Source organism: Hylobates moloch, unplaced genomic scaffold (genome assembly GCF_009828535.3).
Source record: "Hylobates moloch isolate HMO894 unplaced genomic scaffold, HMol_V3 SCAFFOLD_1, whole genome shotgun sequence".
NCBI classification, from domain to species: domain Eukaryota; kingdom Metazoa; phylum Chordata; class Mammalia; order Primates; family Hylobatidae; genus Hylobates; species Hylobates moloch.
Genome location: NW_026652276.1, coordinates 133236590 through 133264339, shown reverse-complemented (window position 1 = coordinate 133264339; position 27750 = coordinate 133236590). Strand labels below are relative to the sequence as shown.

Sequence of the window (27750 nt, the reverse complement as noted above, 5' to 3'; positions counted from 1 at the left end):
TTTTTTTTGTTGTGTCTCTGCCAGGCTTTGGTATCAGGATGACACTGGCCTCATAAAATGAGTTAGGGAGGATTCCCTCTTTTTCTATTGATTGGAATAGTTTCAGAAGGAATGGTACCAGCTCCTCTTTGTACCTCTGATAGAATTCGGCTGTGAATCCGTCTGCTCCTGGACTTTTTTTGATTGGTAGGCTATTAATTATTGCCTCAATTTCAGAGCCTGTTCTTGATCTATTCAGAGATTCAACTTCTTCCTGGTTTAGTCTTGGGAGGGTGTATGTGTCGAGGGATTTATCCATTTCTTCCAGATTTTCTAGTTTATTTGCACAGAGTGTTTATAGTATTCTCTGATGGTAGTTTGTATTTCTGTGGGATTGGTGGTGATATCCCCTTTGTCATTTTTTATTGCGTCTATTTGATTCTTCTCTCTTTTCTTCTTTATTAGTCTTGCTAGCGGTCTATCAGTTTTGTTCATCTTTTCAAAAAACCAGCTCCTGGATTCATTGATTTTTTGAAGGGTTTTTTGTGTCTCTATCTCCTTCAATTCTGCTCTGATCTTAGTTATTTCTTGCCTTCTGCTAGCTTTTGAATGTGTTTGCTCTTGCTTCTCTAGTTCTTTTAATTGTGATGTTAGGGTGTCAATTTTAGATCTTTCCTGCTTTCTCTTGTGGGCATTTAGTGCTATAAATTTCCCTCTACACACTGCTTTAAATGTGTCCCAGAGATTCTGGTATGTTGTGTCTTTGTTCTCATTGGTTTCAAAGAACATCTTTATTTCTGCCTTCATTTTGTTATGTACCCAGTAATCATTCAGGAGCAGGTTGTTCAGTTTCCATGTAGTTGAGCGGTTTTGAGTTTCTTAATCCTGAGCTCTAGTTTGATTGCACTGTGGTCTGAGAGACAGTTTGTTATAATTTCTGTTCTTTTACATTTGCTGAGGAGCGCTCTACTTCCAACTATGTGGTCAATTTTGGAATAAGTGCGATGTGGTGCTAAGAAAAATGTATATTCTGTTGATTTGGGGTGGAGAGTTCTGTAGGTGTCTATTAGGTCTGCTTGGTGCAGAGCTGTGTTCAATTCCTGGATATCCTTGTTAACTTTCTGTCTCGTGGATCTGTCTAATGTTGACAGTGGGGTGTTAAAGTCTCCTGTTATTATTGTGTGGGAGCCTAAGTGTCTTTGTAGGTCTCTAAGGACTTGCTTTATGAATCTGGGTGCTCCTGTGTTGGGTGCATATATATTTAGGATAGTTAGCTCTTCTTGTTGAATGGATCCCTTTACCATTATGTAATGGCCTTCTTTGTCTCTTTTGATCTTTGTTGGTTTAAAGTCTGTTTTATCAGCGACTAGGATTGCAACCCCTGCCTTTTTTTGCTTTCCATTTGCTTGGTAGATCTTCCTCCATCCCTTTATTTTGAGCCTATGTGTGTCTCTGCATGTGAGATGGGTTTCCTGAATAGAGCACACTGATGGGTCTTGACTCTTTATCCAGATTGCCAGTCTGTGTCTTTTAATTGGAGCATTTAGCCCATTTACATTTAAGGTTAATATTGTTATATGTGAATTTGATCCTGTCATTATGATGTTAGCTGGTTATTTTGCTCATTAGTTGATGCAGTTTCTTCCTAGCCTGAAGGGTCTTTACAATTTGGCATGTTTTTGCAGTGGCTGATACCCGTTGTTCCTTTCCATGTTTAGTGCTTCCTTCAGGAGCTCTTGTAGGGCAGGCCTGGTGGTGACAAAATCTCTCAGCATTTGTTTGTCTGTAAAGGATTTTATTTCTCTTTCACTTACGAAGCTTAGTTTGGCTGGATATGAAATTCTGGGTTGAAAATTCTTTTCTTTAAGAATGTTGAATATTGGCCCCCACTCTCTTCTGGCTTGTAGAGTTTCTGCCAAGAGATCAGCTGTTAGTCTGATGGGCTTCCCTTTGTGGGTAACCCGACTTTTCTCTCTGGCTGCCCTTGACATTTTTCCTTCATTTCAACTTTAGTGAATCTGACAATTGTGTGTCTTGGAGTTGCTCTTCTCGAGGAGTATCTTTGTGGCATTCTCTGTATTTCCTGAATTTGAATGTTGGCCTGCCTTGCTAGGTTGGGGAAGCTCTCCTGGATAATATCCTGCAGCGTGTTTTCCAACTTGGTTCCATTCTCCCTGTCACTTTCAGGTACACCAGTCAGATGTAGATTTGGTCTTTTCACATAGTCCCATATTTCCTGTAGGCTTTGTTCATTTATTTTTATTCTTTTTTCCCCAAACTTCTCTTCTCGCCTCATTTCATTCATTTGATCTTCAATCACTGATACCCTTTCTTCCAGCTGATCGAATTGGCTACTGAAGCTTGTGCATTTGTCACATAGTTCTCGTGCCATGGTTTTCAGCTCCATCAGGTCATTTAAGGCCTTCTCTACATTGGTTATTCTAGTTAGCCATTCATCTAATCTTTTTTCAAGATTTTTAGCTTCTTTGCGATGGGTTCGAACTTCCTCCTTTAGCTCGGAGAAGTTTGATTGTCTGAAGCCTTCTTCTCTCAACTCGTCAAAGTCATTCTCCGTCCAGCTTTGTTCCATTGCTGGTGAGGAGCTGCGTTCCTTTGGAGGAGGAGAGGTGCTCTGATTTTTAGAATTTTCAGTTTTTCTGCTCTGTTTTTTCCCCATCTTTGTGGTTTTATCTACCTTTGGTCTTTGATGATGGTGACGTACAGATGGGGTTTTTGTGTGGATGTCCTTTCTGTTTGTTAGTTTTCCTTCTAACAGTCAGGACCCTCAGCTGCAGGTCTGTTGGAGTTTGCTGGAGGTCTCCTCCAGACTGTGTTTGCCTGGGTATCAGCAGTGGAGGCTGCAGAACAGAGAATATTGCTGAACAGCAAATGTTGCTGTCTGATTGTTCCTCTGGAAGTTTTGTCTCAGAGGGGTACCTGGCTATGTGATGTGTCAGTCTGCCCCTACTGGGGGGTGCCTCCCAGTTAGGCTACTCGGGGTGTCTGACAATTTTTTATGTGACTTGAGGTAGTGCTCAGGATGGTATTGTGTCTCTGTTTAAGGGACCACAAGGGAAACTAGGTGATTGGAGCTCTAAAATTCCACAACATAAAAAATACCTGCAATGATTTTATCCAGAAGAAAAAATTATATAAAAAGATAGAAAGAGCCTTAAAAATCTCTAAGAAACATATTCTATCCCCTATCTCATTCATCTATGCCAATGTATCCTGCTAAATTCATTTCTCTGTGAACATATACCATATGCTAGATACCCTAGGGAATGATAATAATAGATTTTTGTATCATATTTCAACAATTCTAAGATGTATGATTTTTTGCACATTTTGATATTTCTGAAATTGGGATAGGTCTTAAATCAATGGCATGTTATAATTGGTAAAATTTTTTCCTTCTTAATGGTACATAAAATAATTGCACTTCTTAAAATCAATGATATCTTAGATTTATTAAAACACAATCTCTAGTGCTTCATAGTTCAAAGTATTTTCATCTTATTTGATCCTCACAACAACATATTTTGGTGAGATGGGTAGTTACTCCTATTCTAAACCTAAAAATCAAAATTCGGAGAGACTAAGTGACCTCTCTGAGGTCCTCGTTAGAGACTTTATGATGAAGCGGTAACTCTAATCTACATCTACTTCTCTCCCAATATCCCACTGAAAACTCCATGGAAAAAAATACCTGTTTCATTCACTCCTGTGATACCAGAATATAGAACATTGCTTGGCATATAGTAGGTATTTGATAAATATTTATTGAATCAATGTATTACATTATAGAAGTTAATGAAAGTCAGAAGGGAGAGCGCTCCGTGGGTCATAGTGAGCTGAGAAGTTTATACAGAGGGTGAGTATCCTTCCATCTTTTCTCCGCTTTGGTGAACATCTCATTTATTACTCAAATATCTTCTGTTCCATGATGCCTTCCTCAGGTTAAGCCAAACATATTTGTTTCCTAATGACTTGAAAGGCAACCTAGTATAGCAGAAAGCATACTGGTTTTTGCCTCAGAAAAAGTGGGTTTAGATTCCTTCTGATTTTAACCACCTACTAGCACAAAACTTTGGAAAAGATTGGATGACTTTCCTGAGACTCAATTTTCTTATCTGCAAAATTGAGAATAAAACCTAGCAGACTGTATCATTGTGAACCTTAAATGAGACCAGATATATGAATGCACCTGGCACACAGTAGGAGCTCAATAATATTGGTCCCTTTCTCTCCCTTCTGCCACACTCCACTTGGACTTGGTAAACACTTCAACACATTTTTTCCCAAAGAGACTGCAAGTTTCTGTAAGAACTCTATACAGATGAGGGTACTTAGTGAAAATAAATAAATAATAAAATAAAAGAACTCTGTTTGGTTCATATCCACCATTCCAGAGCTTAGGAGAGTGCCCAACATATTCTAAGTGCCCTTAAATAATTTCAGAGTTCATTCATCCACTTATTTCATCTTTAAATATGTATCATGTGCCTACTACGTGCCAGGACCTTTTCCTGTTGCTGAGGATATTGCAATAAATAAAGCTAACAAAAAGCCTTGCCCTCATGGAGACAGATGAACAAGACATGAATAAATAAACAATGTATAATGATAAGTGCCATGGAGGAAAACAAAACAGGGAATGCGGATAGGAGGTATAGAGGCATGCAGGGGTGACTTGTTGCAATATTCATTTGGATGTTAAAGAAAAACCTCACTGGGCCGGGCGCGGTGGCTCACGCTTGTAATCCCAGCACTTTGAGAGGCCGAGGCAGGCGGATCACGAGGTCAGGAGATCGAGACCACGGTGAAACCCCGTCCCTACTAAAAACACAAAAAATTAGCCGGGCGTGGTGGCGGGCGCCTGTAGTCCCAGCTACTCAGAGAGGCTGAGGCAGGAGAATGGCGTGAACCCAGGAGGCGGAGCTTGCAGTGAGCCGAGATCACGCCACTGCACTCCAGCCTGGGTGACAGAGCGAGATTCTGTCTCAAAAAAAAAAAAAAAGAAAGAAAAGAAAAACCTCACTCATGGTGATATTTGAGCAGAGATTTCAAGGAAATTAGGGGAAAGCCATACAGATACAGACATATGAGTTAAATTTTAAGAGCAATTTAAATATTTGTAGGAAAAAATGAGAAAAAGGTAAATGGAACATTCCAGAACACGGGAACATTTGGCCAAAAACCTGATGGAATTATGTAGAAGGCTGGCTTGGGCAATATTAAATGAACCAGCTTAGCTGGAGTGTCAGGGCTTAGAATATCAGGAAGAGAATGTACGTTTCATGTTATAGACAATGGTGAATCATTGAAGACTTTTGAGCAAGATGATGTGATGGGAAGCTTCATCTGGTAGAACAATCCATGCAAAAAGTATTCAAGGAAAAGGATGGCAGTTCTGTTTAAGAGATCTTGAATTTGACATCATAGTACATACACCATGGAATACTACTCAGCCATAAAATGGAATGAAATAACGACTTTCGCAGCAACTTGGATGGAACTGGAGGCCATTATTCTAAGTGAAGTAACTCAGGAATGAAAAATAAAATATCGTATGTTCTCACTTATAAGCGGGAGCTAAACTATAAGGATGTAAAGGCATAAGAGAGATATAATGGACTCTGGGGACTCGGGAGGAAGAGTTGGGGGGTAAGGGATAAAAGACCATATATTGGGTACAGTGTACACTACTCAGGTGATGGGTACACCAAAATATCAGAAATCACCACTAAAGAACTTATACATGTAACCAAAAATCACCTGTACCCCCAAAACTATTGAAATTTTTTAAAGTACGCATATTTATTTATTTACTTATTTTTGAGACAGAGTTTCACTCTTGTTGCCCAGGCCGGATTGCAATGGTGTGATCCTGGATCACTGCAACTTCCGCCTCCTGGGTTCAAGTGATTCTCGTGCCTCAGCCTCCCGAGTAGCTGGGATTACAGGCATGTGCCACCATGCCAGGCTAATTTTGTATTTTTAGTAGAGACAGGGTTTTACCATGTTGGTCAGGCCGGTCTTGAACTTGAACCTTAGGTGATCCACCCGCCTCTCCCTCCCAAAGTGTTGGGATTACAGGTGTGAGCCACCGTGCCCGGCCAAGTATGCATATTTAAAAAATAAAAAAAGAACTGGGCAGACTTGCCTACCTGGTCATACAGAGTACTGAACACTTGCTGGCTTCCCCATGGAGCCTGCCCGAGGAAAAACAAAAATAAATTTAAAAAATAACATAACCTCTTTGTCAGACAGAAATACAGGCCTAGAATGAAGAGAGAGACGAGGGCTTGAGATTTGAGAAGCATAGCCCACCTAAATCCTGACAGACAATTACAGTCATCTTCTAAGAACTGCAGACTCTGTCGGTGAGAAACAGACCTTGCTAGAATTTCATTTCTGGCCTAAGAACTCGTACAGCATTCCCCTTAGGAATTTTCCAAGCTCAGGCCAAGACTAGAAAACCAAAGTCAGCAGTAATGAGAATGATATGCGAGACCTGACAGGAAGATACGCCAGCAAATTAAGTCCTGTATAGGAAAAATACCTTGAAAGGTGGGACACAATGTGTCTTGGGAAGCTCAGGCTCAGGAGAAATCTGGAAGAACATATATCATGACAGATGCTTCAGCCTCGTGGGAGGGCTTTTGTTTAAAAGTGTGCTATGTAAAATGATACAGACAGCCTACAAAAAGCAACATGCCAATGATTCATCTTGTCTACAAAAACATTACAGACCCTCACATTTGATTTTCAATCCAACACTAATTGAAGTTATCAAAAAAGAAACAAAAGTTATCTCTTTGTCATTTGGAAAGATTTTTCATTTACCCACCAATAAGCAGGAAGGGGGTCTGTGAGTGCTCCAAAACCGAGTAGTGGGGTTTTTAAGCTGCAGGGAGAAAGGTTGCAGAAGCCAGATGCATCTTTATATACAAGATTTTGGAGTCCTACTGATGTGTTTGTGGCTTTATGACAGTGGAACTCTACCACTGAGAAAAGAGAAAAGAAAATGCCATTGAAATAAACTTGGTTCTCACCAACAAAGCCTGGAATTCCAGCCAGGTGTATTGTGTGCCTATAATTAGCTGTTGGCTCTTGGGAAGGAAAGGAACTAAAGGGATGCAAAAAGAGAGGGCCTCCTTTACTTGAAATATCTTAGTCCAAGGATCTTCAAATATTTTGCTTACATAACCCCCAAAAGAATGTTGTAAAGCTATGTAACTCCTCACATATTTTGAGTTGACATCTAGCATTTTTCATCATAAGATAAAAATAAGATGATGATAGACTGTAATTGGGATAAATATTTCACGACAGTATTTGATAAAAGACATTTTAACTTCACAATAAATAAAATATCCCAAATCTGAAAGAAATCATCTAAAAATTTTATGAGCCAGTTTTATCCAATGTTTCTCAAAAAACTTGATTGTGTTATAAGACATTCCAGTTGACTTTAAGAGAATCAGCATCACTAATTCATATTGTTCAGCTGTTCCAAATTCACAGCTTTCCCCACAAAAACCAATTATTCCATTTCTAATGACAAGTTTCACCCTTAACAGAAATATGTATAGGTCAGGAAAATAAAGGAAGCCCCATGGATGTAAGGCAACTTGATTAATAATAACTGAAGATGTCTCCATCAAACCAATATTTTGTTCTTGCTTTTTTTTTTACTTCTATATGTATCCACAAAAAATAAAAACCTTTTCCTAAACAGGCCAAATAATACTGCCACAGAACAAAAATATCTAATCCATATTAAAATGTCTCACATGCCCTTTATGGCTGGTTTTTCTAACCCAGGATTAAATCCTGGGCCATATACTGCATCTGGTTGTTATATCCCATAAGTCTCTTTTAATCTAGAACACGCATTCTTAACCCGGGGGGTGGGAGGGTGATATTATCCCCCAGGGAGTGAAAATTGGTTCTTGAGGAATGAAAAAAAATGCACTATTTTTTATGTACAAAGCACAGATATATGTATAGTACGTAACCTGTATGTTTACAGTATATACACATATATCTGTGGTATTTTCATGAATAATTAAGGGAAAAATGTCTAAAAAGTTTCCTTTTAAATGTATGGGGTGCAGTAATGAAGACAGGTTGAGAAATACTGGTATGGAAGAATCCCTCTTTCATGACACTTATGGATTGATGAGGCCCCCAAATCAATATTTCAATATATCCACTTGTTTGGTTCATAGGGGAAGTTTTCATAGCCTGGGAAAATATTCCTTTGTAAGATTTGGGATGAGAGGTGGCAGATGTGGAAATGTGCTGCTCAGATCCCCCTGCAAGAAAGGCTGTCTCCTCAGCTGGGAGGAGTGTGGCTAGCAGACACCCTCCAGCTGTTACATTCCTCAGGATCTGCCTCAGCTTTCCCGCCAAGGTCATGCTCTTCTTGGGGCAGCCCCAGGCAATAACTGAAAAAAAGCTGATGTACATGGGCTTGGCCATTTCCACCCAACAGGAGAACTTCTAAGAGGCAATCTTGGCTCTGGAGCTCCCCACTGAGCTGACCAACTTTGTGGGGTCTGCATTACAGTCAGACGACTCCAGCTGCCTAACCCTGCTCTCTCCCTCATTTCCCAGATGTCACTCCCCAATAAAACACTTGTATTCCTAACTCTCTCTTTCTCAGCATCTTCTTCCTGGAGAACCAAACTGGTACAGTGAGGGCAAACATGGGCTTATAGATCAGTGTTAGGAAACAGTAGACAGGAGATGGAAGATCTAGGACATGATCTCCTTAAAATTACCCGTAGTCTTAAAGTCTTCACTTACCAAAGGTGTAGGAGATCAGTCAAGGTAGAAGGAGAATACTAGGAGATAGATAGGTAGGTAGGTAGGTAGGTGGGTAAATTGATAGATAGATAGATAGATAGATAGATAGATAGATAGATAGATAGATAGATAGATAGATAGACAGACAGACAGACAGACAGACAGACAGGCAGATAGATTGATATAGTAAGGCATTTATTATATGGATTTGATCTTATCCATTTGGGGGAGCTTGTTACTTAGTCTGTGTGAGGCCATTGCATCTGTGTTTGGTGCTGAAGCCTGAAATCCTCAGAGAAGGCATTTGGGAAAGAGAGATGTCTGTGAAGTTGGGGAAACAGGCAAACTGGAACCCCCAAGGATGGAATGGAATCTGCATTCGTATCCTACTGCCTTCAAGCTGCCAACTTCAATGGTCAGGTACTCTCTAGGAGAAGCTGGTGTCCTTCATCATGGAGGACATGTTGGGTCTGGAAGTCAGAGAGGCTGGAGAAGTTGCAGGCGTGGCTACTGTTCCACACCACAATGCAAGTCAACAGGTAAGGGACAACATGAATGAGATGCAACAGCACCTGTGACCTGCACCAACATTTCAGGTGTAAAAAATGTATGTCTGCCACTTCACTGATTTACTTTTGCTTTCTAAATCTCACACAAAGCTAGGTATGGTGGCTCACACCTATAATCTCAGCACTTTGGAAGGCTAAGGCAGAGAAGGGAATTTTGGGTGCCATAGTTTTAGTTTAGCTGAGTTGATATACAAATCCACCCAATAGGGGTTTCTATATCCTGTTTAAGAATCACTGACTTAAATAACAAAGGACTAGAGAGCCCTTCTAAAAGTTGTGCTTGGGAGTTTAGGATTAAATATATAGCCTTGTTGCATATCCTGAGAGTAAAGCCTTCAGTCTTACAGGCCTGGGTTTGAGGGGCTGATGGCTGCTAATCTCTCTGAATTTCAAGGTCTTCATTCATAAAAGGGCTAATAATACCTACTTTGCAGGATTCTGTGAGGATTACATTGTGGCAGCACACACAAAGTTCAGATACACAGTGCTTAATTAATGGCAACTATTATTTCAAGGGTGTCTTACAGCTTTCAGGTTAATACAATCACGCTGAGATTTTAGATCTGCTGAACCTTTAGAGGCTTATACAAGCCAAAGACTGGCTAAGCCAGAGGTTAGAACTCACGGAACCACCAGCTTACACCCCCTAAAACCAGAGTTCTCCATGTCCTTGAGTTGTGTGAGTAGGAGGGAAAAAAGTCTGATAGTGCCAACTGGTTAGCCTTTGATTGATGAATACCACCAATAGCTGCAGGCCAAAGGCAGCAGTCAATAGGAAACAATGCTTCATGTTGCTATTGCAGTTCAGCATTTCCTAAAGGCAGATGCCTCCTTCCTGGTCCTTCATGCCTCAAAGAGTTGGAATCGACCTGATAATCATGGAGGCAAATAAAGTTGTGATGGATGGAAAAAGGCCATTTCTGTCCTGTCATAATTTGATTCTCTCCACCCCCTGCTCTCTTACTCCAATATATAACTTAAGGGCCACAGATATACTTCATGATTAAGAGTGCACTTGGTCCTGAATTAGTCAAGACTATGGTTGCAAGAAACAGAAACCCAAGTTGAACCAGTTATAAACAAAGAAACAAATAAGAAAGAAAGAAATAGAAGGAAGAAAGGAAGGAAGGAGTAAACTTCTGATTTTTTAAATATTTAAGTATTTATTTTTTAATTTTGTGTTTTATTGATACATAACATGTACATATTTTTGGGGTACTATGACAATTTAAAACATTCATATACCTTGTAAAGATAAAATCAGTGTAACTGAGATTCCCATCACCTTAAATATTTGTATTTTCTTTATGCTAGAAACATTCTAATTTTTCTCTTCTAGCTATATTGAAATATACAATAGATTATTGTAAACTATAGTCATACTACTGATCGATCAAATACTAGGTCTTATTTCTTCTATCGTACTGTATATACATACCCATTAATCAATCTCTCTTCACCCCTAGCCCTGCTAAGGTTACGATTTATTGCATATTTGGCACAAGTAATGGGTAGTTGTAGTCTAGGGGAAGTAGACCTTGTAGACCTTGGTGGGGATTGCAGGGACTTAGCAGTACAGTCAGATCTCTCTCTCTCTCTCTCTCTCTCATTCTCTCCCCTGATTTTCTCTGTGCAGGGGATTCATTCCTACATTCTTTCCTACTACAGATGAGCTTGCTCATCTTGCTGTGGAGAGGAAGTGGAGCATGGTCCAGACAAGCACTGGTTTTGTCATCGCTGTCTAGTAACATCAGAGAAGAAAGCTTCCTTTTCCCAAAGTCTACATATAAATTCCCATGGAAAGGCTCTTTCTGGCTCAATTTGATGTAGCCAAGTGGGTGGTGACTATGGTTGGTCAAGCCTGGATCTCATACTCACCCTGTAGACTGAAGACTGGTTTGGCAGTCCACTAAAACCTTAAGGAGAAGAGGTAGAACCTTTCTCTCCAATGAAATAAGGTGTTGTACTGGAAGACAGGTGGGAGAGGAGCTGCTGAACAGACACAATCGACAAGTGTCCATTACAGATCCTTCATGTCTCAAGATTTTGTTTTGTTTTCCAACAAAAGTCTCTGAAAACTAAGGACTTTTACAATTGCAAAAGAAAAACTCTTTGTTGACAGAAAGAGGAGAATGTGTACAGATGACAGGAGCTGCATAAATAGGCTGTCATCAAAGCTCTCTTGGACAGTGCATCATCTCCTCATGACTTCAGGTATTTAATCTCCATATGACTCTCATATATACTTCTCCCAGCCTCTAATCCTCGGGGGATAAGAGTAGCACCGACCTCATGGGGCTTCTGTGAGAACTATTTGAGTGAATGCAAGTAAAACACACAGTACAGAGCCTGATGCATAGAAAGCTTTTTTATAAATAAAAATAATTTTGTATATTCATGTACTACACCAATCCTCAGGACACACTGAGGGCTATTTGCTGCAAATACCTGCAACACTCTGCTTAGGGTTATTTTTCTGGCACAGGGAGACCCTTTTGGAGAGTTAATGCCCCTCAAATAAATTCTCAATTGACAAGAATGAGTGGATAAATACTTCGACTTCCTGACCCCTAGGCAGGATTACATTGAGACATCTTCTATACTCTCTTCCAGTGTCTCCAGCATGACTGCTCTCCAATTGATTCCTTTGAGAACATGTCCTTTATTTTTTTGCTTCCTTTCTTTCCCTGTCTTACTGCCCCACTCTCCTACTGGTGTTTCCTGAAATCACCTCCTCAATAAGTGGTGTGCATTTAAATCTTCATCTCAGGATCTGCCTATAGGGAACCTTAAACTAGGACAATAAAATAAATATATGAAAGAATGTACACCACATTGTCTGCCATCATTATCCTATGACTGGTAGGATTGTAAGTTATTATCCTTTTTGTTATCTATATTTAAAGCATTTCCACAATGAACACAGATACCAGCTAATTGATTATTGAAACAATCTAAAATCTTAAACCGGATTTTTAATCTCTGCAGGAGCTGACCAACTTTTTCTTCTACCTACTTCTAACTCTGTATTCACAACAAACAAGTCTTCTTACTTTTGGACCCACTAAGTCCATTCCTCTCTCCAGGCCTCTACACATACTTGACCTAGCATTTTCTATTACTCTTGTCTCTTCCACAAGGCCTCCCCTGACTCACTCAGCCCATGATGCCAGTTTACATTCATTTCGTCTACATATCATTTAATCAGCATTATCATTTCTTCCCATACCCTGCACTACTTTAAAGAGATATGTGTGTAAAGTACTTCTTTGCCATATGGGTCTCTCAAGTTTCTAGAATATTTGGATCAGCCATAGAACTACTTTCCACATGAAAATAGCGTTACACCAATTCAAGATAAAATGCTCCCCCCAAAATTATTCAAGATAATATCTGAGCTGCATCTGCTGTTTCAGTCTGTAACAAAGGGTCTTTTTAAAGGACAGCAGCAGTGGGGAGGAGAAATGGAGAGAAACAGAAGCTGCCTCTGATGTACTGATCCTACCACCCATAAATGATCTTTTCATGAGCCAATAAGGAGAGAAGGAAAGACAAAAAGCATTCTTGACTTAGGAATGGAATAGTCGCTCCTCCTCAGTGCCTGATTCAGTTATTTAGAATGGCTTTCTTATGGCTGGGCCTCTTGTGAATTATGAGTCTCTCTCTCTGTCTCCCCCCTAGGCTTCATATTAAAGACAAGACACAGCTGCCAAGGCCTCCAGAGATTTCCCAGCAGTCTACTATGGTGAAATAAAACACCATGTTATGCTGGAAAACTAGCCTGTCGTTTCTGCACCATGGGCTGTGCTATTCTCACGACCAACATAAAAAATCCCAGGCCCTGGACACTTACTGCTTCTCTTGAGATTTGTGGCTTGATCTTCTAGATAGTACTCGATTTTGTGTGTGTGTTCCAGCTTCCCTGCATGATATTGATAATTATCTTCTAAAGGGATTGGATATGTTTGTATAATATATGTATATTCCTCCTTCTTGAAATACTGTCTTGAAGGAGGGCATTTGGTTACCATTAAAGCAACTATTTTGCTTCCATGTGGTAAGAAGTTCTGTGGCCCTGGTGCCACAGATGACTTGGGACTTTGACAGGGTTGTGATCGTCCCTTTAGGCATGTTTTGTGTCATTACTACCAGAAGGATTGCATTATACAAGTGGGCTGAGGTTTGTACATAATGATTGGTTGAACTGCTTCAGATGTTGCAATCTCAGCTTTATCTGCCTCAGAGTAAATGGAGCCAGCTGAAATAGGTCTGTAACCCTGCATGGAGATTTGGAGTATACTAGTGAAATGTTGGGAAGGTGTCAAATTGGAGACTATTTTTAGTTAAATGGTTTACACCCTAGTAGAGAACAAGACAGAAGGCACACGTGATGTTCCATCCTCATATTTTGATTTCAGTCTTCAAATAATAGGATAAATTTCAAATCCCAGCAGTCTTACATGAGCCTATAGTAAAGGAGAAGAAGAATCTCAGAAATTAAAAAGTTCTTCATACTGATGACAGGAGCTCTCCAAGTGTTGACAGACAGCCGTCCCCACACATTCCTTTCTTCCTCTCCCATTTTATCCTAATTATAAGCTAGCAAATAGGATAAAGGAAGATACCTCTCCCTATTGGATATACCTGTGTTCAGAAATCTTTACTAAACTAAAATCATCAGAATCCAATTTCTTTCTAACCTAACTATCTGCATGGTGTAAATTGGAGGGTAGGTAAGGATCTAATTAGTGATACAAATGTCATTTGTATATTCAATCAGACAGATCCCTTTGGGAATACACAAATAAAATCCCAAACAGTAGAATTTACCAACTGAAGGACAAAAAGAGTCTTGTTTATTTTTCTATTTTTTATGCGATAGGTAGGTGCTCAGTAAATATAGTTGGGTTGGATTATTAAACTGAAAACATCCATGCCCACTTTGAAGAAAATAATCTGAAAGGAAATTATCAAATGCCATGAATATGTAAATTATTCCTTGAACCACTTCTCTGCTTCTCAATTGTGAGGCCAAAATGCTTCCCACGTATAACTCACTAATTTTTACAAGTTATAATAGTCCCTGAAGGAAGAGAAATAGCAATTGCCATTGTCCCATTTGACAGATATGAGAACTAAAGTACAAGCTGTTAAGCCAGGGATGGTGACTCGGTGAGTAAGATTCAGAGTAGAATGATATGAGACTGGGACAGAGGGAGCAGAAATGCTGCCTAGAATTTACTCTGGGGCTCCTATTCTAACTCCTTGCCTCCTTTGACCAGATAACAACTTAGGAACCCCTGGCATTGCACTGTCGTACACCAGGAGAAGCTTCCCCTGCCATCACAAGGGCAGAGGAAACAGCCAAATTGCAGGACTCACACAGAGCAGGGGCTCTGTTTTGCTTATCATGGTGGGCCCACCTTCAGCCTCATTCCCCAGTGCTACCTAATTCAGCACTTGCATTGGCCCTAGCAAACAAGGATCAGATGACAGGATGAATCAATGAAGGCCTTGTGACTCCCATTAAATCAATATTTCTTAAAATAAGCTGGTCACGGTGGCTCATGCCTATAATCCTAGGGACTCAGGAGGCTGAAGCAAGAGGATAGCTTGAGGACAGGAGTTCAACACCAGCCTCAGCAACATAAAGAGACCCTGTCTCTACAAAAAGTAAAAAGAAAAACATTAGTCAATCTGGTAGTCCCAGCTCCTCTGGAGGTTGAGTCAGGAGGATTGCTTGGGTCCAGGTGTTTGAGGCTGCTTTGAGTTATGATCGCTGCTGCCCCACCCTCCAGCCTGGGTGACAGAGGGAGAGAAAGAAGGAAGGAAGGAAGGAAGGAAGGAAGGAAGGAAGGAAGGAAGGAGAAGGAAGGAAGGAAGGAAGGAAGGAAGGAAGGAAGGAAGGAAGGAGGGAGGGAGGGAGGGAGGGAGGGAGGGAAGGAAGGAAGGAAGGGGAAAGAAGGAGAAAGAAAAAGAAAGAAAGAAAGAAAGAAGGAAAGAAAGAAAGAGAGAAAGAAAGAAAAGAAAAGAAAGAAAAAAAATTTCCTAAGACATTACAGTCTATCCCCTCAGAAGAGAAAATGCCCTATAGCATCACCTGCCAGCAATCATTCCTGCAGAAACAGCAAAAACACTTTCTACATCTCAAGGAATCACATGCATCCGGTTCTAGTGATGCTCCTTTCCAATAAAACAAATACTCCCTAAGCAGATAAATAAATAATAAAACACAAATAAATACCATATATGAGGAAAGGTCTTCCATATGTTTTGAAATAAGGAAGTTATAAAACAGCACATTCTCTGGGCTAAGGGCTGTTAAATGTACTATCTCATTTGATCCTCATAAAAACCTAGTGAGGTAGATATTCTTTTTATTACTTCTGTTTTTGAGGCGGGGTCTCGCTCTGTTGCCCAGGCTGGAGTGCAGTGGTGTGATCTTGGCTCACTGTAGCCTCGAACTCCTGTGCTCAAGCAATCCTCCCACCTCAGCCTCCTGAGTAGCTGGGACCAGCGGTGCACACCCAGCTAAATTTTGCATTTTTTCTGCAGAGACAGGGTTTTGCCATGTTGCCAGGGTGGTCTCGAACTCCTGAGCTCAAACAGTCTACCCACCTCAGCCTCCCAAAGTGCTTGGATTATAGCCATAAGCCACTGCACCTGGCCTCTTTTTATTCTTATTTTACAGATAAGGAAACTGAGACTTAGGTTAAGTAATGCCCAGAATCACACAGCTTGAAAAATATTTAAAACCAAATCTGTTTGAATTCAGAACACGGCATTTTACTCCTCTCTCTGGTTCTTGCTCCCACTCTGGCTTCTTGTCTCCTTTCCCCCCTCCTTTTCCTTTTCCTCAATTTCTGTATCTCTCTCTCTCCCTCTCTTTCTCTTTCTCTCTCTCTCCTTTACCATATAAGTTTACCTATGCATAGCTTTCTTCACATTCTCCAGGGTTTCCATAACCCACAAAACTTTCATTGCCAGGAAGCTTTGCCAGTCCCAGACTCAAAGGCCAAGCAGGGTGTCTGATATTCCAGCTATGAGGCTATTGACTAAGGTCACTGCCCCACTACTGGGCATATCCCACACTCACACATTCTGCCAAGTTGGGACTGTAAATGCATTTCGTCACATGGATGTGAAAATGGCAATTATAATAGCAGTATTTAGAAATGGCTTCCACTTAGATTTTGGTCAACTAGTTTGTACAAACATGTACTATCTGTTAGGTAACATGGACACAGTAAGATGGCGCCGGTTCCGAGTTCTTCACCCCTAGTTCCTGGTTCTCCACCGCGCGAGCCCGCCAAGAGAAGGCCAATCAGGGAAGAACACCTCCTGCCTTTTACTCAAACCCCACCCCTAAGCCAATCACCCATGCCCACGTAGCCCCACTCACTATAAAAACCCAGCACCTAAGCAGCTCGCTCCTTCTTCCTTCCTTCTCCTCCCCCGTGTGGTGTCGCTTTGGTGCCTCCAATAAAATCTCTTGACCGAGACCAGCGTGTCTTTGGTTTGAGCCCGATTGGGTCTGACTCTTTGAGTCGGTCCGACTCTTTCACTATCAATATAAGTAATTTGCATCAGAGAGGTATGTGGCTTCTGCTGTAGAAACATTTTTCATGCTCCAGAAATTGTGTCATCAAAACATTATCCAGGTAGCTGTTGAACTTCCTTTGATTCAACATGTAGATACATACTTCATAGCTAATATTTTGAGGAATGACTGTACAAATACATGCCCAGTGGTTCACATCCATAATCTCATTTAACCAAGGCTTACAGGGTTAAATAACAGCCCAATTGTCACTTACTAAGTTGCAGAGCCAGTTCTCCAATAAAGGTGGGCCGCCTGTCAGGATCTAAGTTCTCAGCCCTTCTGCTCTCAGTGACAAATACAGGGCCATCCCTGTGGAAGATAAAAATGAAATGGCTCAGTCAAGCAACATAGAATCCGTTAGCAAACATTTTTTAAAAGGTTTACAAACATAATAATAAAGGACAGAATGCAACCTAATACCAACTTCTTGTCCAACAGATAAGAAGTAGTAATGATATCTTAGAGAGAGCAGACCTTTAATTTGTGAGGGATGCTTTTTAAGAGAACTTAGAGAAAAGAGGAAACCACAGAGCATATTCAGAGGCAGGCAACTCTCCAAACAATTACTTCTGCAGAGTCGAGTCAAGACTGAGTTGAGACTGATGGGGTAAAAGTCCAGAAAGTCAGTGGTGGGGGTGGGTTTAAAACTTGTATGCATATGGAGATAAAGAGGTCAGAAGGGCTGAGGAAAGATTAGAGTTAATGACCCACACGGACTAGAAATCCTCTGGCAGTAAGTAACCCCTGACACCAGGGGGTGGCTGATACAATCAGAACAGCACAGACACTGAGAAGTCAAAAACTAACCATTAGTAAATATGATAGGGCTTTTGAAGGCCAAGACTCCTCCTTGCTTTATTTATTTATTTATTGCTATAGATCATTTACTTAATACACGATAGTTCTTAGGATAGTACACAGTTAACTTATAATCATTATTAGGTTGAGAGAGAAAAATACAAATTAAACATCACACACAAAGGTCTGTTCTCCTTAACAAATCATTACTACTCTTTATCTGTTGGGCTGAGAATGTAATATTAGGTTGTATTCTGTCCCTTATTGTTATATTTGTAAAGTTTGTATACCAAAAAAGAAGATTCTCCCAATCCCTGTTTTCTTTAGATACCTGACTGGAGGAGTTGGGAAGGAGTCAATGCTAGCAATTGATTGCCAATTTTTTTTTTTTTTAGACAGAGTCTCGTTCTGTTGCCGAGGCTGGAGTGTAATGGCATGGTCTCAGCTCACTGCAACCTCCGCTTCCCAGGTTCAAGCAATTATCCTGCCTCAGTTTCCCAAGTAGCTGGGATTACAGGCATGCACCACCTCGCCTGGCTAATTTTTTTATTTTTAGTAGACACGGGATTTCACTATGTTGGCCAGGCTGGTCTCGAACTCCTGACCTCAGGTGATCTGCCCACCTTGGCCTCCCAAGGTGCTGGGATTACAGGTATGAGCCACCACGCCCAGCCTTGATTGCCATTTTTGAAGGGATGAAATCACTCTATCATGATCTAATCTCCAACAGTTTTTAAATGACCATAAACTCCAGTCACACTGGCGATGGAGTGGTCTCTCCACCAAAATCCTACTTTTAATAATGTCTATCCGTCTTTACTTTCAAACATTTTAAAAATTTGGGGGCCGAGCGTGGTGGCTCACACCTTTAATCCCTGCATTTTGGGAGGCTGAGGTGGGTGGATCACGAGGTCAGGAGTTCAAGACCAGCCTGGCCAAGATGGTGAAACACCGTCTCTACTAAAAATACAAAAATTAGCCAGGTGTGGTGGTGGGCACCTGTAATCCAGCTACTCGGGAGGCTGAGGCAGAAAACTGCTTGAACCCAGGAGGCAGAGGTTGCAGTGAGCTGAGATAATGCCACTGCACTCCAGTCTGGGCAACAGAGCGAGACTGTCTCAAAAAAAAAAAAAAAAAAATTGGAAGAATGCAGAACCAGAGAGTTCCATAGCTTGGTGGAACAGTTGCAAGGCTTGACTCCCTTCGATAAGTGTTCATCAAAGACTGATTTTTCCAAGTGAGGAGATTTATTCTGCTCATTTGCTGCCTGCGGTCACATCTGCTAGTTGGGGTGCTGCATGGAATGGTAAAAGCTATAATGCAAATATTTCTCAGAAAAAGAAGTTCATTTGTACTCCATTTGCCCTTCAAGGGTTATCTGATTTCAATCATCTTTTTCCAAAAAATCTTGTTAGAACTTGCAAAGTTCTAATAGAAATTGGTATGGAGCAGTCAGGCAATGGCAAGTACAAGAGGGAAAAAATGAAGAGTCTTGACTTTGAAAAGTATTTACATACATTCCAGAGCATTCTAAACACAGGAAGAATAAACTTAGCAGGGAAAGGCATTCCATGCCTAAAATTGTGTCTTTGAAACCAGGATCTGAGTGGAAGAAATAAGTTATGTTATTAATATATGGTGAGGAACAGAACAGAAATTGAAGGCTCAAATGAAGTGTTCGTGGAAGATTCGTGAGACAGAAGGGCAAATATACACCAAGTAGATACTTCTCCTAGGGACAGGCTTTGCAATTTGAGCATTTTTGAGCTTGCAATGGAATTTTAAAGCCATCCAGAAACAACAGATGTTTGAACCCAAATGATCCAATGTCTCCATGCCAAAATTAGGGCTCTGAAGAGGAACGTTAGAGTTGGAGCACATGAAGAGTAACTTCAGTAACTCTTCTCTAGTGCAACAGTTGAAAGATTTATTCTATGGCTTGCTGACCTACCCTTTTATCTGTGCCCATTTGTATTTCAAGTGATAAAAATCTCTGTCGAATGGGATTATTAATAACTAAAATTCAAGTCTCTTTTCTAGGTCTGACTTCAATCTCTTCTCTCTCCTCTTTGAGCATATAATCAATCTCTAAATCAAATTATGAAATCAGAAGGAGGGCCCTTCTGAACATTATTTATTCTCAAACTTTTGCATATGAAAACCAATAATAGATTATGGCTGTACCTACACAGCACAGGATTATCTAGCTAATTTAATAGTTGTAAGCAGCCAAGCCAGGTATTGTGAGCAAGCAAACAAAAACCAATCAACACCAACTCCGACCAACAATGAATAACCAAACTGCATTTTGCAAGCTACTTTTTTCCAGATTAAATCGGTAACTGATAAATGCTAAATCTCTGCTTTACTTGATTTTTTTATTTTTATTTTTGAGACCGGATCATGCTCTGTTACCCAGGCTGAAGTGCAGTGGCATGATCATGGCTGACTGCAGCCTCTACCTCCTAGGCTCAAGCAATCCTCCCACCTCAGCCTTCCAAATAGCTGGGACCACAGGCGTGTGCCACCAGGATTGGCCAATTTTTAAATTTTTTTGTAGAGACAGGGTCTCCCTATGTTGCCCAGGCTGGTCTTGAACTCCTGGGCTCAAGCAATCTTCCTACCTTGGCCTCCCAAAGTGCTGGGATTACCGGTGTGAGCCACCATGCCTGGATTGCTTTTCTTGATTTAAAATGACATGTCATTTAATCCTAAAACAAGAATGTTGTTTTTTCATCAGTTTGTTGGATTTTTTTCCTCCTGCCTCTCTGTTAAATAAGGAAATGCCATTTAGACATCAAATCACTTTATTCAGTTTCCAAAGAAACTTCTTATATATCTCATTTACCAAATAAACTTCCCTTCCTAGGGCCAGGTACAATGCCTCACACCTGTAATCCCAGCACTTTGAGAGGCCGAGGTGGGAGGATTGCTTGAGTCCAGGAGTTGAGGACCAGCCTGGGCAATATAGTGAGATCTCATCTTTGAAAATAAATAAATAAACACTAATGAAATTTCCCAGCCAGGTAGCAAGGTTTATTTGTTTCCAGAAAAAATGCAAGCATAAAGATATTTCTTAACTCAGTCACTCAAATGCTGTAAAATAGCACCTTTGGGGAGAAAGTGGCAGTATGATCATGGTTCTAAAAGGCAGCCAGGAACTCAAATTGTAACAGCATTTTAAAAATAGCGTCGCAGCTATGATTACAATTTAGCTCCATAGCACGTAAGCATGGTATGAACAGGAAATGGGAGTACATCTTCAGAGCCTGATAAGATTCACTAATGTAAGACATATGCTCTGTTTCTCAGCTTGCAAGCTAGGCCCAGCCAGAAAGAAGGAAAGCATATATGTTTATCTTTAACCTACAGATCAAATTTATAAACCTTGGAAGATTCTTTGAATTGCTATTGAATTAAGTGATGAACTCAAGAAATGTGCAGCATAGATTCAATTGTGAATTTGAAAAATAAAGGTTTGAAGTAACTTCCAAAGGAAAATTAATTGTTAGCTATGCATCACAAGCCTGGGTTATCTCAGGGCAGCCTCAACAAGGCAGAACTTGTCCTTAGAGAAATCATTGCTAATCAAGGGGACATTCCTAACAAAAATATCTCCATTATCTATAAAAGACCAAAGTTGAGTTCACTAAGGATGGTATGTTTTAAGAACATTCTACAGTATCAATAATTATTCAGAGTTCTACTTAGAACAAGTAGAAATATGTCAGGATGCCTTTAATATGACTCATATTTTAGGAGGGAACTGATGGTTTACTTGTTTCCAGATTTGTTTTAGAAAAAGTAGAAGATAGTGCAACATGGTTCAACAGTAGACAAACAGCAGTACATTTAAGTAGACACAAACTAATCAAATCACCCAATTTTACAGTCCATATTAAAGACAATGAAAAGGGCTAAATATCAGTGTCTATCATCAAATACAAATTGGATTTATAATCCTTTGATACAGATCATGGTAAAGAAAAGCTGACGCATTTGGAAAACAATGCCCCCTCCTGCCCCCCACCAAAAGTATTATGATTTAGATTTCTAGCTTCTGTTTCTTCGCCAACAAAGTCTAGGTTTTTCTGGTTATTCAGAATAAGAATAAATTCACTCGTTCCACAAATGTTTATTGAGGGTTTCCCATGCATGAAGCACTGTTGTAATTGCCAGAGATATAGCAGTGGGAAAGACAGATAAGGAGCTTACATGCTAGTAGGAGAAGTCAGCTAATAAATAAACAAGAGTTCTTCAAAGGTAATTAGTGCCGTGAAGGGGATGACGGAGTGATGTGTAGAGAAAGACAGAAAAGGTGGGGACTATTTTAAATAGGATGGTCAAGGAAAGGCTTGTCTGAGCTGAGACCCGAAGAGCAAGAAGCCAAATAAGTGAATATACTGGAGAATGATCTGGAGAAGAGGCAAGAACTACTGCAAAGCTCCTGAGGCAGTAACAGGCTTGACTTCTTCAAGGAACAGAAAAAAAGGCAGCAAGGTGATAATTAATGAGGAGAGGGAAAAAGATGAGCTTGGAAAGGCAGGCAGGGACCAGATCACGTGGGACCTGTTGTACCTTGATAACAGGTTGGGACTTTTTACGAACAATGAAAAGCCACTGAAGAATTTATATGAGTGAGTAACGTTTATCTGATTTATATAATTAAAATAAAAGTATCTGATCTGATTTTATTTTAATTATAAAATTTTTCAGGCATCTAAGAACTTACAGACAACAAGAAAAGGGATACCTTAAGAAATTAGATTCAGTTAAAATCCCCATGGTACTCTTTTCAGTCCTATTCTCCTCCCGCTTTAAAGGTAACTGCCATTCTAAACTTTATGCTTGTAATTTTCTTGCATGTTTTTATGCTTTTACCACACGTACTCATACATATCTATAAACAATATGTAGCACTGCCTTGCATGTTTTTAAACTTTATATGAATGGTACCATACTGTACATATTCTTCTGTACTTGCTTTTTCACCTTCAGTATTATGTTGCTGAGATTTATCCATGCTCATTAATCCTTAGCAACTATTTAGCATTTTCTTGGATTAACATGTCATGATTTCTCCATTCCTTGGTTGAAGGGCACTTATGTTGTTTTCAATGTTTTTGTTCATATCTCCCTGGGCAGGCAATGGAAAATAGACAAGAGTAGAAATACATAAACCAGTTGGAAGACTCTTCAGTAGCCCAGCAGAAAGCTAGTGGAGGCTAGGATTAAGAGAACAACAATATAGATGAAAAGAAATGGAGAAACTTGGTATAGTTTTGGAGATGCAGCTGATTGGATCTGCTGATGAATTTGGTAGGCAAGAGGGGTTGCTGAGAGAAGGCGAAAAATCAAGGATGAATACTAATTTTTGGCCTTGAGCAATTTTAAAGGCATCTAAAGGCTGAAATCTAGAACTCTAAAAGGTGTTTTATGATGTCATATTTTAATTACTTAAGGTTAGTGAAAATCTTATCTTACTTATACTTGTGTCTCCTCTAGTGCTTTGCAATGTATAATATTAGGTACCCCAAAACAATTTGTTGAATGAGTAATAGACTTTACAATTGGTTCTCTATGGTGCATAGGAATTATATTTAGATTTAGTCATATGACAATCTTGAATATTGTCAGAAAAAAAGTGAAATGATGCTAGATTTTATTAAAATAATGCAGGAATAAATCCATTTATCTTTGGGAGTTATTAATAAAGCAAGATTGGCTATATGTAAACATTTTTGAAGCTGAGTAGTATATGAGAGTTGAATTTTTGTGAATGTTGGAAAATTCCATGATAAAAAGTTTAAAAAGGCCGGGCACGGTAGCTCATGCCTGTAATTCCAGCACTTTAGGAGGCTGAGGTGGGTGGATTGCCTGAGCTCAGGAGTTCAAGACCACCCTGGGCAACATGGTGAAACCCCGTCTCTACTAAAATACAAAAAATTAGCTGGGCGCAGTAGTGGGTGCCTGTAGTCCCAGCTACTCAGGAAGCTGAGGCAGGAGAATCGCTTGAACTTAGGAGGTGGAGGTTGCAGTGAGCCAAGATTGCGCCATTGCACTCCAGCCTGGGCAACAGAGTGAGGCTCCGTCTCAAAAAAAAAAAAAAAAGTTTAAAAAGAGATTTTTAAAAATTTAGCCATTTCCCCATCAAGAAGAGAATTGTCCCCTATTTGTCACTTCAAATATTAGGTTGGTACAAAGGTAATTACAGTTTCTACCATTCAAATTAATATAAACATCCAAATAATAACCACTCTAAGGAAGCAGCTTGTCAGAGAATTAGGAATTCCAGCAAAATTCTTAACATCTTGGGCCTTATAAACCCCTTAGAAAACATGATGAAACATATGAACAGTTTTCCCGGAAAAAAAGCACATATTTACAAATTTGCATAAATATAGCCAGGTGTTTTTGACATTCTTTGAAGCTAATGTCATAGACCAGATTAAGAAAGGAAGGTCAGTTAAAGACCTGCATTGAAGTTCTGATACTATTGTATGAGTTCTTAGGTAATTTGTTAACCTGAAATTTTGTCACATTAGTTTTTTAATTGTTTAATATTCTACTCCACAGTTGGTACTTACATTCCTACCCAGAGTTTGCAGCCAGACGATTGGGGTTTGAGCCTTCCCTTTCCCACTTTTAAGCTATAAGATCTCAGAAAGTCACTTAACCTTTCTGAGCCTCAGCTTCTTTATCTATAAGTCTGAAATAGTAATAAATACACTAAGTGCTATTGTGTGATAAAAATGAGCTAATATAATTGAAAGTCCTTCATAAGATTTAAAGAGCACTGTAAATTGGTGGTCATATTTTATACCATTATGTGCCAGAAACTCTTCTAAATTTTTTTTTTGAGATGAAGTTTTGCTATTTTTTTAACAAAAAAGTATTTTATTATTTTGCTGCAAAGCTGTTGCTTCACAGTGTAAAAATAGCACCAGCAAATGCAGTATATTGCAAAATTCAGATAGTGTTGTTCTTCATCTGACACTGTACAAGCAACAAAAACTTCTTCACTCCCAGTTATTTCCAATGGAAAGATCATTAAGTATTTCAACTCAAATCCAGGTATAGATATACGCAAGTTACAACATTATAGAAGGATTAAGAATAATGTTATCGTTGAATTATGTAATTTTTTATATACTTTAAGTTCTGGGATACATGTGCAGAACTTGCAGGTTTGTTACATAGGTATACATGTACCATGGTCGTTTGCTGCACCCATCAACCCGTCATCTACATTAGGTATTTCTCCTAATGCTATCCATCCCCTAGCCCCCCCACCCCACGACAGACCCTGTTGTGTGATGTTCCCCTCCCTGTGTCCATGTGTTCTCATTTTTAAACTACCACTTATGAATGAGAATATGTGGCGTTTGGTTTTCTGTTCTGTGTTAGTTTGCTGAGAATGTGGTTTCCAGCTTCATCCACGTTCCTGCAAAGGACATGAACTCATCCTTTTTTATGGCTGCATAGCATTCCATGGTGTATATGTCCCACATTTTCTTTATCCAGTCTATCATTGATGGGCATTTGGGTTGGTTCCAAGTCTTTGCTATTGTGAACAGTGCTGCAATAAACATACGTGTGCATGTGTCTTTATAGTAGAATGATTTATAAGCCTTTGGGTATATACCCAGTAATGGGATTGCTGGGTCAAATGGTATTTCTGGTTCTACATCCTTGAGGAATCCATTGTCTTCCACAATGGTTTAACTAATTTACACTCTCACCAACAGTGTAAAAGCATTCCTATTTCTCCACATCCTCTCCAGCACCTGTTGTTTCCTGACTTTTTAATGATTGCCATTCTTACTGGCGTGAGATGGTATTTCATTTTGGTTTTGATTTGCATTTCTCTAATAACCAGTGATGATGAGGTTTTTTTTCATGTTTGTTGGCCGCATGTCTTCTTTTGAGAAGTGTCTGTTCATATCCTGTGTCCTCTTTTTGACGGGGTTGTTTTTTCTTGTAAATTTGTTTAAGTTCCCTGTAGATTCTGAATATTAGCCCTTTGTCAGATGGATAGATTGCAAATATTTTTTCCCATTCTGTAGGTTGCCTGTTCACTCTGATGATAGTTTCTTTTGCTGTGCAGAAGGTCTTTAGTTTAATTAGATCCCATTTGTCAATTTTGTCTCTTTTGCCATTGCTTTTGGTGTTTTAGTCATAAAGTCTTTGCCCATGCCTGTGTCCTGAATGGTATTGCCTAGGTTTTTTCTAGGGTTTTTATGGTTTTAGGTCTTACGTTTAAGTCTTTAATCCATCTTGAGTTAAATTTTGTATAAGGTGTAAGGAAGGGTCCAGTTTCAGTTTTCTGCATGTGGCTAGCCAGTTTTCCCAGCACCATTTATTAAATAGGGAATCCCTTCCCCATTTCTTGTTTTTGTCAGGCTTGTCAAAGATCAGATGGTGGTAGATGTGTGGTGTTATTTCTGAGGCCTCTGTTCTGTTCCATTGGTCTATATATCTGGTTTGGTACCAGTACCATGCTGTTTTGGTTACTGTAGCATTGTAGTATAGTTTGAAGTCAGGTAGCATGATGCCTCCAGCTTTGTTCTTTTTGCTTAGGATTGTCTTGGCTATATGGGCTCTTTTTTGATTCCATATGAACTTTAAAGTCGTTTTTTTCTAATTCTGTGAAGAAAATCAATGGTAGCTTGATGGGGATAGCATTGAACCTATAAATTACTTTGGGCAGTATGACCATTTTCACGACATTGATTCTTCCTATCCATGAGCATGGAATATTTTTCCATTTGTTTGTGTCCTCTCTGTGATTTCCTTGAGTAGTGGTTTGTAGTTCTCCTTGAAGAGGTTCTTCCCTTTGTAAGTTGTATTCCTAGGTATTTTAATCTCTTTGGAGCAATTGTGAATGGGAGTTCACTCATGATTTGGCTGTTTGTCTATTATTGGTGTATAGGAATGCTTGTGATTTTTGCACATTGATTTTGTATCCTGAGACTTTGCTGAAGTTGCTTATCAGCTTAAGGACATTTTGGACTGAGATGATGGGGTTTTCTAAATATACAATCATGTCATCTGCAAACATTATGTAATTTTTATAACTAGTTTTTACCATGGATAATTTAATGAATTCTGAATACTAGAGCCTAGTCTAAAAATCATAGAGTATTATAAAATAGAAGAATATTGTGTTTATCTATAATCATTTGAAAGATAAAGGGCATTCTTTCATTAGTGTTAACAGTAGTTTTTTTTCCCCCCATCGGTAATGCTAAAAGTTGCTATTCTACGTCTTCTAACCACTGCTAATTTAAGACAATTCTGCTGGGTTGCATAATTTCATACTAGTTTATTTAGGGGTTCCATTATCACTCCTCAATAGATTTTATGTATTTCTCACACACTTCTTCACTCATAAGTTCATCCAGTTCTGGAGAGTTACTCAGTGTCATCTTGATCAGCCAACCATCTTCATAACAAGATTTGTTGACAAGTCCTGGATTTTCTGCAAGAGATTCATTAATTTCAGTTACTTCTCCTGATTAAAGAGAACAGATTTCACTAGCAGCTTTCTCACTTTCCAAAGCACCAAACTCATCTTGTTTGTTCAGTTTTGTCCCAACTTCAGGCAGACTACAGTAAACATCTCCCAAAGCTTCGTGTGCAAAATTATTGATTCCCACTGTTCCAATACCATTTTCTGTTGTTATCCATTCATGCTTCTCTGTGAATTTACGCACCCAGAGCAGAACGGGTCCTGTGAGCAGCGTCCAGATGGTGCCTGCCCCCAGCTGCCAGGGCCTTGGCAGGCAGGGCGTGGTGGGTTCTTGGAGCTCTTGCAGGCTGCAGAGCACGGCCCACATGCTCCGCGCTGCTTGCAGTGCCATGTTCGCAGGAGTTTCGCTCTTGGTGCCTAGGCTGGCGCAATAGCGTGATCTCGGCTCACTGTGACCTCCGGCTCCTGGTTCAAGCGATTCTCCTGCCTCAGTCTCCTGAGTAGCTGGGATT

General features: G+C 39.8%; 1 protein-coding gene and 1 pseudogene across 1 annotated transcript in view; both read right to left on the bottom strand.

Moving 5' to 3' along the window:
• Window positions 1-27750, bottom strand: part of HERPUD2 (HERPUD family member 2) — a 177082-nt gene that overhangs the window by 116804 nt on the left and 32528 nt on the right. Inside the window, exon 2 of the mRNA XM_032758332.2 lies at window positions 17183-17277. The gene's annotated coding sequence lies outside the window, so the exon portion shown is untranslated. The remainder of the gene's footprint in view (window positions 1-17182; window positions 17278-27750) is intronic.
• On the bottom strand, window positions 27007-27629 carry LOC116812556 (glycine cleavage system H protein, mitochondrial-like; annotated as a pseudogene).